This window comes from Pelodiscus sinensis, chromosome 8 (genome assembly GCF_052426305.1).
Source record: "Pelodiscus sinensis isolate ZL-2025 chromosome 8, ASM5242630v1, whole genome shotgun sequence".
Taxonomy (NCBI): Eukaryota; Metazoa; Chordata; order Testudines; family Trionychidae; genus Pelodiscus; species Pelodiscus sinensis.
In genome coordinates, this window is record NC_143059.1 from 42,165,327 (window position 1) to 42,180,957 (window position 15,631).

Here is a 15,631-nt window from a genome sequence, read left to right on the forward strand (position 1 = left end):
TGGGTCCTAAAGGTGCCGGATTATTGGAAGTTTACTGTAATACTTAAGGCAATCAACTTAAGTTAGCAAACAATTTGTCCCTTGGTTTGAGTTGGACTCAAGTTTTTCACATAACTTGTATGTAACCTATCTTGCTGTTTTCCCTAGATATGGCCCTATCATGGAAACTTTTCCTGTCTAGGACAGCTTGCAGGATCAGGTCCATGAAATAACCCTTGTAAAGTTCCTAAAAGAAATCAAACCAAATGTTAATCTTCATTTAAAAATAATCTAGAAATTTATATTTAAAGGGTGATCAGGTATTATAATTTATAAAAAATTGCTTAGTTTTTAAAAAGCTCAAGTTGTGTGTCTGTAATCATGAATTAATACAGGTTAATGCACTGATAAGGGATATTCATTTTTATATTTGATTTTTTTTAAATCTCTATTTTTTGAATTTAACTTACTAGAGAATTTCCTGTCATTGCACCAATATGTTGTAGAATCAATAGCTCTTGCTTCAGAATTTAGGGATCTTGTATCTTTTTTTTTTTTCTTGATCATCATTTAGAACTTAGAGGCTTTCCCTTGTTTTGATAAAGATTAAGATTAAACATACCTACTTTTTTTGGTAAAGTTTTATTCAAGTAGGTTGATTTATGACAACAGAACTTGTTAAAACATTTGTGATGCCAGTAAATCTCAGCAAAGCATCAGCCTCCAGTCGAAGTCCTCTTTCATGATTGGTAGCATGCCTCTTGATGACTGAAAAGTGACTACTTGACAAATGATGAGCAAATTAAGTTAAATTTTAAATTTATAAATGGGAAAAGGTAAACATGGATGGCAATTACTTAATTGCCCTAGCCTTGGGACCAGGCACTTTTCCGTTTACTGGAAAAAATGATCCCTGAAAAAATTTAAAATATTAGCTATGTCAGAGCTTCCTTTTTGAACTGGAGAAGGTGCTGGGAGGAGGGTCAGAGACATTAAATTGCTCATTTTATGAAGAGATACTTGTCTTCTCCCACCTTTTGGCTCAACTGCATCACATAATTATTCAGATTTTAGATATGAATTTCCTTTTTATTTTGGGGACAGGTGGGTATAAAATAAGTCCACATTGATTTATGAGGAGATAAGGGGGTGTTAGACTAGTTAATGCCTTTCATTCACAATGTTGCCCACTTGCAGAATGAAAGAGTGCAGAGGAAGAAATAAAACTAAAGGGAACGCTCACTGGGGTTTTGGAGAGGAGAAGAGAATACATTTAGCTTTCAAAAATCTCTAAAAAAATAATAGTGGATAGAAGCTTTGCTTTGTTTTGTGTAATTCCCTAGAACACTGAAGATGGAATGAAGGAAATAGCAACAGTTTCTGAAACAAAACACTGTCATAGAATCATAGAATCATAGAATAATAGGACTGGAAGGGACCTCGAGAGGTCATCGAGTCCAGCCCCCCGCCCTCAAGGCAGGACCAAGCTCCGTCTACACCATCCCTGACAGATGTCTATCTAACCTGTTCTTAAATATCTCCAGAGAGGGAGATTCCACCACCTCCCTTGGCAATTTATTCCAATATTTGACCACCCTGACAGTTAGGAATTTTTTCCTAATGTCCAATCTAAACCTCCCCTGCTGCACTTTAAGCCCATTACTCCTTGTCCTGTCCTCAGAAACCAAGAGGAACAAATTTTCGCCTTCCTCCTTGTGACACCCTTTTAGATATTTGAAAACCGCTATCATGTCCCCCCTTATCTTCTTTTTTCCAAACTAAACAAGCCCAGTTCATGAAGCCTGGCTTCATAGGTCATTTCTCTAAACCTTTAATCATTCTTGTCGCTCTTCTCTGTACCCTTTCCAATTTCTCCACATCTTTCTTGAAATGTGGCGCCCAGAACTGGACACAGTACTCCAGCTGAGGCCTAACTAGTGAAGAATAGAGCGGCAGAATGACTTGAGTTTTGCTTACAACACACCTGTTGATACAACCTAGTCATGTTGCCCATCATTTAAAAGAAGCTACATCATAATTTCAAAATTGTAGCATGCTAAAATAAAACAAACTTCTATACAATGCCTTTGCAAATAATATAGAAAAAACTTCATTTGGAAGCAGTTAGAGTTGCCGCACATAAAGTGTATCAGACAAACTCCCGAAAGCAAGGAAACAAAGTTAATTTACCTAACAGGACCCACCCTCCACTCCTCCATCACAACACAATATAGCACTGGCCATCCTTCACAACTTTTGCTCTGTCCCTTCTTACATCCTCCATAAACATCCCTTTACCAGGCTTTTCCGCTGGTACTAGTAATAGGAAAATATTAGCTAATTAACAAAATTTATCATTGTATAATGAATAAACATTTTTATTTCATTTAAGTAAAACCCAACCAAAAGCATTAGTCAGAATACAGGCATTATTTTCAGATGCAGAAAGCCATTTGGATCATATTTATAATGCATAATGATCACTCATTTGCAGTGAAACTGCTGGGGCGGATTGCTTGACAACAGGTTGCTCTGCAGCTATTCATTTCATATTCTAGTGAACAAGGGAAAGTGTGGAGTGAAAGAAAGCGGCGATTCAATTTGTTGCCATTTTAATTGGATAAGAGATTCATTTTCACTGACATTTGCATTATCCAAACATCTGTCAGTCTAATGGGGGAAGATACAAGGATTCTTCTCAAACAGTATCTGTAAATTGGATTTTTCTATATTTTAAAAAATTCAAATGGTCATTAAAAACTTACAGCTGAATACTTGATTATGTTGTTTATTTTGCATTTTATTATGGTGATCTGATTCTATTAGTTGTAGATTTGTAAGCAATAGATCCAATTTTTTCTATAGCCTCTCTGCTTGATTGCACATTTTTGCGCACAAACTCAGATTAACTAAAATGTTTAGGGTTAGCAATAGAGATGAGCAACATTTTTCTGAAGCAACTTTTTTTATGCCAAAAATGCATGTTTGAGTTGACCAAAACATTTGTGTAAGGTTGTTAAATTGTTTTGTCTGAAAGAAAAAAAGAAAAGAAAATGTTGGAAAAAGAACCCATTTTTGATTTCTTTGTAACTTTTTTGTTTTTGATACAAAACTGCTTTACTATTAAATTATCCTTCCATTTTATTCAAAACAAGTTTTAAAAACCACAAGAAATGAAAGGTTTTTTTTTTGTTTAGGTTCAATCAAAATATTTCATTTGACCACAAACTAAATGTCACTAGGAAATTAACTTTGGGTAATGCTGAAATCCATTTGGTTTTGGTTCATTCAGCCACCCAACCAAAAAAGTCATTTACTCACACAGCTCTTGCTAACAAGAAATAGAGGACTGGATAATAGATGTATCTATATTATGATGATTAAAATGATCCTTATAGGTCAGTTTATATAATCTGTCCTAACTTCAGCGCCTGTTCTCATATATTCCTAACTTTCTAAAAATTCACTGCTTTTTAGATTAAACTTTCCATGCTTAGCTTTCATTCAAAGATAACGTCAATGTTTTGAAAGTTTGAGTGATGTGTTCAGTCACTTGTTTGGGTGTTTTTTTCAAGGTTGGGGGGAGGGGTTGAGTGAGCAAGCAGGGGAAACGGGATTGGAATTGCTACCATAACTTTTTCACACTGGCAATTTAAGAGCAGAGGCATGCACTGGAATATAAATGTGATCATTCATGGAGGGGCATGTGCCTTCGCCATGGCACCAGGGCTGGAGTTCTATGTCCCCTTCTGATTATTGGGAGAGCCCAGACCCATGCTTGCTCCTCCTTATGTATATCCCTCCTCAAGAATGATTGGAGTAACAGTTTTTTAAACTAGAAACTAGGCATTTAAATAGCTTTTATATAAAAGTATGTTATCAACCAAGTTAAAGTGGATAAAAATTAACCTAGTTAGGAATGCTTATTAATTAGGCATTGGGCATGGGCAGCACAAAGATTAAGTCTGAAGGTTCTCATGCTATTCTATCATCTCCAGCTAAAAGGGGGAGAGGGGAAAAGGGGGCAACTTCCCCAGGGCCCAGTGATTCAAAAGGGCCTGCAGCTCCTGGCCTCCTCTACTCCAAGAGTGGCAGCAGGCAGAACCCTGGACTCTTTAAAGAAGTGGTGGAGTGCTGCACGGAGCACTCTGGATAGTTCTGAGGCCAGAGTAAGACATGCTGAGGCCCTAAGCTACATCAAATTTAAGAGGCACAATAGTATTACCAAAAAGTGCATTGTTCTAATAGAAAAGATGGTGAAAATAACAGAAATAAAGCTTTATATTTACATATATACACGTATATAGGCGAGGCTTCACCACCCATTAGTGATGTTGATATTCTTCCTTTGAAATAGCACTTTCTGATGCTCAATAACAACGTGCTTGTGCTATACAAGATGTAGAGTTGATCCCTGCCTTAATCTTAAGAGTATGTCTACACTGCAATAAAAGCCTCACAGCACAGCTGCAGTTGGCCTGTGTCTGATGACTTGGTCTCTCAGGGTTGAGAGTGTGGGACTGTAAAAATGGTGGTCACTCCAGCTTGAGCCTGAATATTTACACTGCAATTATAAAGCCCTGCAGCCCAGATCCCACAAACCTGAGTCAGCTGACCAGGCTCTGCGACTTGGTGCAACATGTCTTATCACACGTTAGACATACCCTTAAATGGAAAGATCAGACAAATTTCTGGGAGATGAGAAGATGGTGATAACTCAAGAGCATAAATCCATTGTTTTGCATTTTGGATAAAAAATACCTTGCGATAAAGTTGTGTGAAAGTTTTAGATATATCGTGAAGAAGTTTCCCAAGCTTACCAATAACAGGAATGTATTTTAATAATCAAGACTATTTTCACAATCCTCCTTGTTTTATGGAATTTAACTATTAGTTTTATAGTGTTCCAATTGGCCAAATCTCTCAACAAGACACACCAAGTAAGTCTGTAAAGTATAGAATTTAAAAGAACTGTCCCATAAGGGCATTGAAATCTGTATAGATTTTGAAACATTTAATTCTACTGAAGCCATCTGATCAAAGAACTAGGGCACCCATCTACATCTCAACTGAAGAGCTTTCCCTGCTAGTAGAAGGGAAAGTCCGTAGAAGTCCAAATGGATACTATTTTTTTAGTAGATTCTTCATGTTCCTTTTGTTTCTGTTCATGAGTCTTCTATGAGAACATGTACAATTTGTAGTTGAAGACCTCACACAGACTGGTGGCCATTTTTATTCAAATCTGATTTATAAAGACAACTTATCAAGAAATTAATTTGATGTGTGTCCCATTTCATACCAAGCACATAATAAAACTAGGTCAGCTTCTTTACAGACTCATGTCATCTGGTTCATAACAGGGTTTAATACATTTAGAAACCTCCTCCAAAATAGTGCTTCATGTTACAAACTATTAATGTAGACATAATGAAGATGCTGAAAACTTCCTTTGAGTTTTGGGCATGTGAACTCAAGTTTTGTACCTGGAAGATGATTTTCTTGGTGGCTGTGACTTCAGTTTGTTTTAGTCTGTAGTGATTTAATGACTTTACAATAAATTTGCCAAAATTGATTTGGTATGGACTTACCTCTTAAGGTCTTGGCTCCAAAGACAAGTAATCAGAATTGTGTGAATGCTGATCCTGAGAAATGCTTATTCTTCCCACATACTCTAAACCCGAAAGACTTTAGAATTTTAAATGTAGTTGGACTAAAGTTGTAATGGAGGTTACTTGGATCTGTTTCACTGGTGCTAGTTGACCAGCTTCTCTTTCACTTCTCACTGCTCCTGACTGGAAAGCTTAGCTCTTGAAGGTCATGTGGATACCCATTATATATCCATTCAGGAGATTAGCATAGTGAATGGTCTTTTAAGCACATATTTACCAAACACTATACTTAAAACCATTCTCTGTAGACAAAATTATAGTTGGCTAAAAGGTCTTTCTTTAAAAAAAAAAAAATAAAAAAAATCCAACGCTATACTTTCTTCACCAACTCTTTTCTATTGATTGTGTGTTCAAACTTTCCACCTTGCTAAAGTTCAGTTTATTTTAGGATGCTCTTTGATTTCCTTTGCCTGCTATCACATTCTTTAGGGAAATATCTTATTTCTGTAAACATATGTGCCTGAGTGTAAAATATGAAAAGTTGTGTTATGTACTATTCTAAGCTTATTTATCATTTCTGGCGTTATCTTTTGGCAAGATATCTGCTTTGTTGCCTCCAATCATAGGAATCCATTAGGCAGGTATCTCTAAGGAAAATTGTGTTCAACATATTGTTAGCACTACCAGCCCTTCAATATGAAGTTATACAACTACAAGAGGAGGAAGCGAGTGCTACAGACAGATTAAAGCTCACAGTTGAGTGTCAAGAGTTCTAGGTTCTCTTCCCAGCTCTGCCCACAGGAAAGGGGAATAAATTAAGCTGGTAAAAGGCACTTCTATATCACTATAATGTCATCCACTCTAGGATTGTTTTGTATTTATATAATTATAATGGTATAAACCATTATATACTCCTAACCAATATAGTTACCCTGTTTCAAAAATTGCAAGCAAACCAGGCCTCTAAGTCTTTAAGATGCTTTAATTGTGATAATTTCTAATGCTCCAGTTCAGTCTTAAGATCTGTCACTGTTGAAATGGTGCTGCTAGTTCTCGAGACCATATGTATCATAAAAGGAAATAGGTTAAATGAGTGTTTTTATAAAGCTATAAAAGACAGGATATTGAGCAATTCCCATTGAAATTGTAACTCTGCCATCAAGTATGCATGCAATATGATAGTCTTGCAAATGCAATTTAATGCCGGGTCTAGATTTTTGTAAGCAGATATGTGGGGAAATAAGGCTATGTCTACGCAGCATTATTATTTTGGAATAACTGACGTTATCCCGAAATAACAAAGTCTGCATCTACACTACAAGCAGCGAACTGGAGGACTTCTTACTCTGACTCCTATGACCCTCATTGTACAAGGAGTAAGGGAAATCGGAGGAAGAATGCTTTTTCTTGGACTTCCTGATGTGTTGACAGCGCCAAATGCTGAAAAAAGCTATTTCAACTTAAGCTACACAACTGACGTAGCTCAAGTTGCACATGTTATTTCCGCTTTATCCCTGCTGTGTAGACATGCCCTAACAATCCTTGAAACTCTACTTTTCTAATCAATTTCACATAACTCTTTGAGATGCAGTTAAAATCCGAATGCTTTAGTTTTCTTGCTTTTTTGCTTCCTGGAAGCAATGGATAGCCTTAATGCAATATTGTCAATAAATTCCACTTGTCTTCGTTCTAGATTTGCTTAACCAAGCAAGCAACCTTTCAAAACTGGCCTTAGAAATTTGTCCCACATTGTTAAAACATTGTTTAACTTTGCAAAACTGTAAGGTTTTGCAGACCCTATGTGTTCAAGTTCTTAACTTTCATGCTTTAAGAGGTTTTTTGGCATTGAAGGAGATGTGTGGCTGAGGAGGAACATTCTCTGAGTATTGGAGGAATGAGGGTATGTCTACGCTACCCCGCTAGTTCGAATTAGCGGGGTAATGTAGGCATACCGCAATTGCAAATGAAGCCCGGGATTTGAATTTCCCGGGCTTCATTTGCAATTGCGGTATGCCTACATTACCCCGCTAGTTCGAACTAGCGGGGTAGTGTAGACATACCCTGAGTGAATAAAGATGTATTCTGGTCACACTGAAATTGTGCCACAGGCTAACAGGTAAACTTCAAAAATCCAGACCATGCTGCCAGTTTTTAAGCATTGAAGAGAACAGTCTAGTGAATTGCTAGTGTACAGAAAATCTGTGTATCTAATAAGCACAGTTGCCTTTTTGTAGTTTTACTATGGCATATACTGACTCATTTGTGCTTAGATGATATTTCCTTATACTGTTCTTTTGTTGGGAATCTACTAGAACATAAATACTTGAGTGGAATGAGTTTTGCTTTTTATAAATTCAATTTTTACTTTGAAATATGACGTCTGTTTCCCTCTTCCTCCATTACTTTTATGACATTTTTTTACAGGCTGTTTAATAGAATAGATGTTTTGGTACAGCTTGTTTTACTGTTATAGCAGGTGGAATGGGACCACTCAATAGTGGCAATGAAATAAAGATTTAATAAAATGCATCCTAAGCTGGTAGAAAACTATTGCCTTCTACTAGCTGTTCAGTGACTTCTGTAAAATGAGTGGGTCCCAGTCCATTTCATACCAGCTATGATACAGAGGCAGCAGCGCTGGGGGACGGACAGATGGGAACCGGTGTACGTGGGGAGCCATCTTTTAAGCTGTCTCAGCTTCTTCAGAGCCACCATGCCTTGCACTGCTGCCTGTGGTATCAGCTCTTATAGAAAAGAGCAGCAGGCAGGAGTCACCTATCCCCTGCATGTAATCGTGTTACCACTGATGATTACATAATTAAACATATTTTAATATCCATAGTGGTAGCCATGGTACTAACACTGACATCTGTGTTCCAACTCTTGTTAAAAAATGTTTAATGCTGGGCAGTGACTGGGTTACATTAACAACTCTGATTCTTTAGACTCCTGTTAATAAAACAGCTCTCATTTCCATTCTCTAGGTAATTCCCAATAGTTCCTGCTCCCTTTTTAAGATCTTTGTCTCTTTGGATGCTTATTCCCTAGCCACACTTCCAGTCTTACCTTATTTATTACTGCTATACAGCTTGAATTCTCTGCCCTGCATTTTGTTATTTTGGCTTTACTAGTTACTCTTTCACTCTTGGTTTTTTCCTACAACAAAGCGTGTACATGGATTGAAAAATGCTGGTTTCCCCTTCTGCTACTATTTGCTCGTTTCTTTCTAAGGAGTCAGTTTATGCAATCTGTTATTACCAAGTTAACAGAAAGCACTTTATTGTACAGGAAATGTGCTTGTGGTCCTCTGAGCCATGTAGAACTTTGCTGCTTGTAAGCTGTTTTCATATTATCAAATGTCCTTAACTCCCTATCTATAATCCATTTCCTGTTTTACCAAAGGCTTTTCATTCTTCCCATGGCTATGATCCTTTGTGCCCTGACAAAAAGCTTAGAATCCTCAACATCCTCTCTCCCACTTCCTTGTCATACATGTAATTCCCTATTCAATTCAGTTGTATTGAATTTCCAGGGATAGGTGGGATGGTGGGGTCAGGAACGGAGTCAGAATTTGAAATGGCCATGTTTGTTGCAGAAACATGAATAGGAAGTAATCCTTTAGAGTACCTAGCTCTGCATAATTAGCTATACATACTTATGCAGATCCCTGCACTCCAAATTGTTGCAAGTCAGAGTCCAGGGAATAACATGCTGTCCAGAAACTGAGAAATAATTCTGCAATCATTATGCAAATCAGACACCACCAAAGTCAGGGAATTGCATAAGTGAGAAATAAATGTCCAGTTATGGGTTTGCAGTTGTATAACATCCTTGCTATTTGACATGGATGAGTCTGTGCCAGTATAATTCCTGGCAAATGCACTCACACTTCTCAAAATAGCAAAGAGTGTGTGTGTGTGTGTGTGTGTGTGTGTGTGTGTGTGTGTGTGTGTGTGTGTGTGTGTGTGTGTGTGTGTGTGTGTGTGTGTGTGTGAGAATTACACTTTATAATAGCAGTTAAACCTAGGACAGTAGTGTTATAGAAGCATAGAACATTGGGGTTGGAAGAGACCCAGCAGGACCAACACTCTGGGACAAGGTGTGTGTGTAGGGAAGGAGGTGACTGTGCTTCTGGAGGGAAAGGGCTGAGGGCAGTCTGCTCTTAGCACTCCCTGCACCATGGTTCTGCCTTCCCCACACACCCGCTTTCAGCCATGCAGAGTGCCCGGCACAGCACTCTGGCAGCCATTCAAAGAGGTCTGAGGTTCTAGCCGCTGCTGCTGCTGCTGTAAGGTTGGGCCTTAAAAACCTCTAAGGATGGAGATTCCACCATCTCCCTAGATAACTCATTCCAGTGCTTCACCACCCTCCTATGAAATAGCTTTTCCTAATATCCAGCCTAGACCTCCCTCACTGCAACTTGAAATCATTGCTGCTTGTTCTGTCACCTGCCATGCTGAGAACAGCCCAGCTCTATCCTCTTTGCACCCCCTGCTGTCAGACAGTTGAAGGCTGCTGTCAATCCCCCTTATTCTTCTCTTCTGCAGATTTAATAAGCCAAGTTCCCTTAGCCTTTCCTCATAAATCATGTACCCCAACCCCCTAATCACCTTCTTTGCCCTCTCTGCTGAATTCTCTCTAATTTGTTCACATCCTTTCTGTAGTGAAGGGCCCAAAACTAGGTGCAGTACTTCAGATGTAGACTCACCATTGCTGAATAGAGGTGGATAATCCCTTCCCTCATTCTGCTGACAGTGCTCCTGTTACTCAGCCGTTAGCCTTCTTGTCAACAAGGGCACACAGTTGACTTGTATTCGTCTTGTCCACCATGATCCCCAGGTCTTTTTTTGCAGAATTTCTTCTTAACCAGTGAGTGCCCAGCCTGTAGCAGTGCATGCGATTCTTCTGAACAGTTTTGTCAACACTATTTGTTTACATAGCGGATAGTTCCTGCTGGGAAACTAGTTGCTAATGTTATTTTAGCTATAGATTTATGAAGTTTGTACTAAAAAGTCTATTTTGAAAAATCCTTTATTATATTACTAAAATACAGTGCTCCTGAATTGTAGCTGTTCATCTTGTAGGTGATCTCATTTAAAAGTGTACCCAAGACTTCCAGTCATCTTTGATGTTGAAGATGGCTTATGAAAATAGGGCACCTTATTTGGCACCATAGGCAGTGCATTTTTGGGGGTAGTGGTTGTTATTTCCTGGTGGCTAAAATCTCTTGGCCACTTCCATTATAATGTTTTTTTCCCCATTTCCTAAGCAGTAACAATGACACAGAAGTGTCATATTTGTGAACTTACTGATAACAGTAAATAAATGTTTTTTTCCAGTTGATGCATTGCTGCCTTCACACAACAATAATTTCAAAATTGTTTACCTCCTAAATATTTTCTCTCTATTAATAGTGTTGTAAATTAGATTTTGGGCAAAGTCTGTTGGAAGTTCTGTCTTCAGGTTTGCTGAATCACACTTCATATAAGTCTTGTAATATGGATTTCAGTGAACTGAACCTTTCCTTCCAGTTAAGTCTGCATTGGCCTGGACTTTGTACTCTAAACAAGGCATGGTACTACATAAATTGTATCTCAAATTGCACATTCTTGTTTTGCGTCATATGTAACAGTGGTACAGCTGAAGGAAATGTACAATTGGGCTCCCAAATTCCCTAATTCAATGATATTTTAACTTTTTTTTAAATCAACACGAATATAAATATTTAAAAGAATTGTCGAAGGGATTTTCAAATACATGTTTATATTTTATGGCCAACATCTTACAACTATATTATACGATGAGGAAACTGATTCTGTTTCTTTCTTTTTTCAGTTAAATGGGGGAATGCATATGCTTTTCTGTTTAAATCTATTGTGTTCTGATTTTATTAATTTGGGATTTTAAAAAAAGTAGGCCCTTCAGGGTTGATTTTAATCATCTTTGTTATTATAGAATCTCATTGTTTGTTTTATCCATTTCCTGCCTCAGTCAGCTGTCCCAACCAGATAAGCACTCACCTGCAGTGTTTTCTTTTCTAGCTTAATTCCAATTGCTTATATTAGCACCCAAGAGTTCCTTAATATCATAATCCACTTTCTGTGATGTTTGTGTGAATAATTTTTGTATGGCAGCATCAAGTTTAGGACAATTATGTCTGGAGTGTCTTACATCTTGTAAAAGTTCTCATTTATTTTGGGTTATTTTTTTAATCTCATACTTGAAAAGCTCTTTACTGTAACAGTCATTTGCATGCGTGAAGCTTATTTTGCTGTTTATTTTCCATAACCAGTCAGCTTAACTTCTGTGCCAGGAAATATAATGGAGCAAATAATTAGGGAATTCATCTGCAAACACATCTGGAAGATGATATAAGGTGATAAGTAACATCCAGGATGGATTTATAAAGAACAAATCATGTCAAACCAATCTGATATCCTATGAAAGAAAGCTACCAAGTTTTGTGGATAAGGGGGAAGTGGTGGATATGGTATACCTAGACTTTAGTAAAGGATTTGCTACTGTCTTGCATGACCTTCTTATCAATAAACTAGGGAAATACAACATAGGTGAAGCTACTCTAAGTTGGGTTCATAACTGGCTGGATAACCATTCTCAGAGAGTAATTATTAATGGTTCACAGTCCTGCTGGAAGGGCATAACAAGTGGGATTCTGCAGAAGTCAGTTTTGGGACCGGTTCTGTTAATTACCTTCATCAAAGATTTAGATATTTGCATATTGAGTACACTTCTGAAGTTTGCAGATGCTACCAAGCTGGGAGGAGTTACAACTTTGAGGGATAGGGTAATAATTCAAAATTATCTGGACAAACTGGAGAAATGGCCTGAGGTAAATAGGATGACATTTAATAAGGGCAAATGCAAAGTACTCCCCACTTAGGAAGGAACTATCCATTTCACACATACAGAATGGTCAGTGACTGTCTAGGAAGGAGTACTGCAGAAAGGAATCTATGGGTCATAGCGGACCACAAGCTAAATATGAGTCAACAGTGTAACACTGTTGCAAAAAAAGCTAACATGATTCTGGGATGCATTAACAGGAGTGTTGTGAGCAAGACACGAGCAGTCATTCTTCCACCCTACTCTGCACTGATTAGGCCTCAGTTGGAATATTGTGTCCAGTTTTGGGCACCATATTTCAGGAAAGATGTGGAGAGATTGGAGAGGGTCCGAAGAAGAGCAACAAGAATGATTAAAGGTCTAGAAAACATGACCTATGAGGGAAGACTGAAAGAATTGAGCTAGTTTAGTTTAGAAAAGAAAAGACAGAGGGGATATGATAGCGGTTTTCAAGTATCTAAAGGGGTTTTTACAAGGAGGAGAGAGAAAAATTGTTCTTCTTGGCCTCTGATGATAGGATAAAAAGTGATGGGCTTAAATTGCAGCAAGGGAGGTTTAGATTGGACATCAGGAAAAACTTCCTAACTGTCAGGGTGGTTAAATAAATAAATAGAGTAAGGAGGTTTTGGAATCTCCATTACTTGAGATATTTAAGAACAGGTTAGATACATCTATCTGAGATGATCTAGAAGGCAGAGGTCGAGAGGGCAGAGGAGTGGACTTGATGATCTCTTGAGGTCTCTTTCAGTTCTAGGATTCTATGATAATGCTAAACAAACAAAATTTTGAATAAAAATTATTTATATACAATGTAGTTCCTCAGCATCTCTGTTGATTTCATTTTTTTTCTTTGTGCTTTCTGCTAGTCAGCCTAACAACAAATCTGACCATTGTGATAATTAAATATCTGGATATCAATATATAGATATCTTATTAGTTTAATGTTTTTAATGTTATAAATGATATCCACCTTTCTAGGTAGTTAATGCATAAATAAATAGGACAGTAACACTAGTAAGGTCAATGTAGCAACACTACATCTTCCAGGAAAGAGGGTGACTTGCAATTGTGTTGGCTTAATGCTAGCAGGCCTACGCTACAAGATGGCCAGCTAACACCACTTCAGACATGTTAGCCTGCTGCATCTTAACAGTGCTTTTCCAGCATACCAATTTACCATGATTGGAAAAGTGCACCAATTTTGCCAGTTGAGATATGCCCACTTATTGATGTTACCTGTATAAGGGATGGGACAGTGGTCTGGATGGGACCCCTGGAAATTAGAAATTAAGCAACTTCAGTGCAGTAACTTAAAGATGGAAAATAAACATGAAAACAAGTATTAAGTATAAATGTCAATTATATTAATAATTATGGCATTCTTGGTAGTAATGGTATAGTTGTCTATAGTTGGTATATCATGTTCCATGATGATCCACTTTCCACACATACATGGCTCTATGGAAATTTTTCCTTGGAAGCAGAGATAAAGCATAGATTGAGGATTGGATGGAGAATACAAGGAAAAGCCCTGATGTTTTGGTATTTTTACACACTAATAACTTAAAGGGGTGATCCAAAACATTCTCAACATATTTTGTGGGTAAAATATCTTTGAGGAATTTTGTTTCATATTTGGAAGGGAAAAGTGATAATTGCATCAGCTGTGCTCATTCTCAGTGTGAGGCTAAAATTTTTGAAGTAGAATGAAACCCATTCTCTTATTATGATCTTTCAATGCATATTTTATCTGCCTGGCCTGGTCAGGAACTGTTGTTACTCTCATTGGGCTACTGGCACTGTTCCAGAAACTTGATTGTAAATGTCCCAAAAGCTGAGGAGGGGAACAAGCAAATTTTACAAAAAGTCTGATTTAATATCAGAGTAAAAGACAAACCCAAAATTCAGATATAGAAAATTAATATCTTGCAGGCTGTAGGAGATTTGAGCATTGGTTTGTTTTTCCTACATTTGTAATTGGTTGCACATCCTAACTTTTGCAACTTAAAAATAACTTTTTGCCATTGGGAAAAAATACAACCCATTTTATGCTTCACTGCTCTGTTAACCAAATCTTGCAGAAAACTTACTCCAGCAGCAAAGGTTTGAACTCTGAGTGATTCATCAATAGTGAATGAAAACTGGAACCCATAACTGCTTGTGGCTGTTCAAGCTCAGGGAAGGTGGGAGAGGAGTGAGAATGGAGCATGAATCAGGCAATTCATGGCATTCCAAAAGTGCTGGGAGGAAGAAGGAGGAGTAGAAAGTGTGGGGCTCCAGTGATCTAGTGCATGAAAGGTATGTGGGGGAGGGGAAGACCAGGGGTGAAGGGGAGGGAGGTTCATGGGCCACAGGTAGAACCCTAATGGGTCACGGACTGCAGGTTGCCCACCACTAGTCATGTGGCCTACTGAGGGCCACTCCTGAGGCCCACTCATTATTCTTGGTTGCCCATCATTGTATAGAGGCAGCCTAAAAATATTAATACTAAACATAACTATCTATCTTTCATTTTTTTACCTGGTTCCTACATTATCATGTATACTTTGGCATTTTGTCCATTTTTTGTTTAAAGTTCTTTCAGAGAGATGAAGAAATGATACATGTAGTTTGAAGATGATTCCTTTCCCATCAACCAAAAAAATCTCCTATCAAGGGAGTGATGAATCTCCCCTATAGTAGCATGATGACCATGAATGAGTCTTACATTCAGATCAGTAATAAGAGGAAGGGTAGAAGTTTCCCCTCAAACTATCCCTTCATGTCCTCCATTAAGGAGTTGGTCTAGCTAGTATGAGGCAAGTCCTAATGCTAGTTTATCTTTCCATCAAATGTTGCACCAGGAATCTTCAGTTTCAGGTCTAACAACCCCCAGCTGTGCAGTTATAAATAATGAGTAGTGACGGCGGTTTCCTCTTTTTGTCCTTATGTGAATAAGCTCCAACCTGCTCACAAAATCGAACAGAAGTGGAGGAGCATTTGTCTGCTATATACCTAGAGTGTTTTGGCCTCCCTTATAGATCGACCTTTCTTCCCATGAATGGGGAATTTGTGATCCATGGTTGCCTGTTTTGTAAATATTTTGGAAGGCTACAGTTATCTTCTGTTGGGATCAGTTCTTAGTAGAGTTTTGAAATTCAGTGATCCAAACTATTTTATGATATATTAAAATTTCAGAA

At 37.9% G+C, this 15,631-nt stretch overlaps 1 protein-coding gene across 8 annotated transcripts in view; it reads left to right on the forward strand.

Annotated features, from left to right (window-relative positions):
• CPEB3 (cytoplasmic polyadenylation element binding protein 3) overlaps positions 1-15,631 on the forward strand; it is a 188,395-nt gene that overhangs the window by 102,184 nt on the left and 70,580 nt on the right. The gene's annotated exons all lie outside the window — the stretch shown is intronic.